The sequence below is a fragment of the Adiantum capillus-veneris genome, chromosome 24, assembly GCF_014529385.1.
Source record: "Adiantum capillus-veneris isolate H3 chromosome 24, ASM1452938v2, whole genome shotgun sequence".
NCBI classification, from domain to species: domain Eukaryota; kingdom Viridiplantae; phylum Streptophyta; class Polypodiopsida; order Polypodiales; family Pteridaceae; genus Adiantum; species Adiantum capillus-veneris.
In genome coordinates, this window is record NC_140954.1 from 20029725 (window position 1) to 20032772 (window position 3048).

Consider the following 3048-nt stretch of genomic DNA (forward strand, 5'->3'; position numbering starts at 1 on the left):
TAAATTTTCACCAAGGAAACTTGCTTGGATTGCCTCCAATACCTAGGGATATGGACTACTTAGGAGGACTGTCAAATACAACCTAGCAAAATGGCCTATGCAAAAGATGCTATCAAAAACAAGAATCCTCACTCCACCTATTCTATTACTGCAAGGAAACCAACCATTAGATTACCATTGCTCAACCCTGCTATACACTCCTTGGTGCCAACACCATCACCTACAGTAGCATGCTCCCACAGGCAAATCAATGGCGTCATAAACTAGTGTGCAAGGACCCTTTTACAGACAAACCTTCAAAAGCCATAGCTGTTAAGAAATATCGCCCTCAGTAAAGACCCGAGCTTCCAAAAGAAGGGCCACAAGAATATCAAACTGATACGAAACATCGCCCTCATTATAGGTTTGCAGGTAGATATAAAGCAGGAGAACAAGAAGTAACAGCCCAGAGAAATGGGTGGTGTTGAATAACACCTAAATTGAGAGAGCGAAGAGAAAATTGGGGGGGGGGGTTAGTTAGCCTCCAAAGCCATAGAGGGTGCGGCCTTGTCACTTGAGAGCATAGACCACATCCATGGCAGTAACAATTTTGCGGCGGGGATGCTCTGTGTAAGTAACAGCATCACCGATGACATTCTCTAGGAAGATCTTGAGGATACCACAAGTCTCTTCATAGATGAGGCCACTGATGCGCTTGACACCACCCGGGCAAGGCGGCGAATGGCAGGCTTAGTGATGCCCTGCATGTTATCATGCAGGACCTTGCGATGGCGATTAGCACCGCCCTTTCCCAGCCCCTTTCCACCCTTCCCTATATTTGACATTATTCCCTTCTTTCTTCCTCAGGTAAATGGATATTTCAATGTGTAAATAGCTCGTGATTTTCCACTTTAAATAGAGCCCATATCCCCCATGGGCCGTCCAATCTTCCTCCTCATCCAACGGCTTCACCCTACTCACACGGATCGATCCCTGCTCGCAATTTTCAAAATAAGGTTCGTGTATAAACAATGAATAGCCCCTTGTTGGCATTGATATAGGTTCGTGCTGTGCACTTTTTTGACTTCAATAGGTGATTGGAGAGTGTGTATTTTTTAAAGGCGCTCCAACTTTCTATAAGAGAGCGTGAATTGCATGGAGGGCATCGACACTTCGCCATCTGTTATTTTCACCAAATGTTTATTTCTTTATTTGGAAGTGGTTCTCTTCTGCTAGGACTCACTCTCTCTGTGTTGTGCTAGGACACTCTCTCTCTCTCTCTCTCTCTCTCTCTCTCTCTCTCTCTCTCTGCCTTAACACAAGAGTTTATATCTCGTGAACACCACTTGGAGCACCCACCAACACCCATCATTGGCCAGCTCGTGTATTTAGCTGTCATGTACATTCATAAAACTCTGATCCATTTGGAGGAGAAGAAAATACCAAATCTTCTTTTTTCCAATTTCAAGTGTTTAGTTGTTCCTACAAAGACAATTCCTAACCTTGATGATACAAAACCAGAGGAGTGTCAATATTCCAAACCCTAATGCAAAAAATCCTAACAATTGGGATGAGGATGCTCCCATGGAGATCAAAGATTTGGATAGAAAGAAACCAAAGGGATGGCTTGAAGATGAACCAGAGGAGTTAGAGCATCCTGGGGAAGAGAGCTTGAAGACTAGGGATGGAGAGTGGAAAAGGCCCTAAAATGTTAAAGCGTAGGTGGTGAATGGGAGAGGCTTGCCAAGAATAATCCTACATATAAAAGCAAGTGATATGCTCCTATGATTGGCATCCATGTATTTGAAAGCCTCATTAGCAGATTCTAAATGCTCCATGGAGATTCAAAGATTTGGATACAAAGAAACCAAAGCGATGGCTTGAGGATGAACCAATGGAGGTAGAGCATCCTGCGGAAGAGGGCTTGAAGACTAGGTATGGAGAGTGGAAAAGGCCCTAAAATGTTAAACCATATGTGGTGAATGGGAGAGGCTTGTCAAGCAAAATCCTACATATAAAAGCAAGTGATATGCTCCTATGATTGGCACCCACAAATACCAAGGTATTTGGAAGCCTCATCAGCAAATTCTAAATGCTCCCATGCAGATCGAAGATTTGGATACAAAGAAACCAAAGCGATGGCTTGATGATGAAACAGTGGAGGTAGAGCATCCTCGGGAAGAGGGCTTCAAGACTAGGGATAGAGAGTGGAAAAGGTCCTAAAATGTTAAACCGTAGGTGGTGATTGGGAGAGGCTTCCCAAGCAAAATCCTACATATAAACCGTAGGTGGTATGCTCCTATGATTGGCATCCACAATTACCAATGTATTTGGAAGCCTCATCGGACAATTCTAAATGCTCCCATGGAGATCAAAGATTTGGATACAAAGAAACCAAAACGATGGCTTGATGATGAACCAGTGGAGGTAGAGCATCCTGGGGAAGAGAGCTTCAAGACTAGGGATGGAGAGTGGAAAAGGCCCTAAAATGTTAAGCCGTAGGAGGTGAATGGTTGAGGCTTGCCAAGCAAAATCCTACATATAAAACCAAGTGGTATGCTCCTATGATTGGCATCCAGAAATACCAAGGTATTTGGAAGCCTCATCTACAGACTCTAAATGCTCCCATGGAGATCAAAGATTTGGACACAAAGAAACCAAAGCAATAGCTTGATGATGAACCAGTGGAGGTAGAGCATCCTCAGGAAGAGGGATTGGAGACTAGGGATGGAGAGTGGAAAAGAACCTAAAATGTTAAACCGTAGGTGGTGAATGGGAGAGGCTTGCCAAGAATAATCCTACATATAAAAGCAAGTGATATGCTCCTATGATTGGCATCCACGAATACCAACGTATTTGGAAGCCTCATTAGGAGATTCTAAATGCTCCCATGGAGATCAAAGGTTTGGATACAAAGAAACCAAAGTGATGGCTTGATAATGAACAAGTGGAGGAAGATCATCCTGGGGAAGAGGGCTTGAAGAGTAGGGATGGAGAGTGGAAAAGGCCCTAAAATGTTAAACCGTAGGTGGTGAATGGGAGAGGGTTGCCAAGCAAAATCCTACATAT

General features: G+C 43.8%; 1 pseudogene; it reads right to left on the minus strand.

Moving 5' to 3' along the window:
- Positions 1-516: 516 nt before the first annotated feature.
- LOC147426051 (histone H4-like) lies at positions 517-824 on the minus strand (annotated as a pseudogene).
- Positions 825-3048: the final 2224 nt, after the last annotated feature.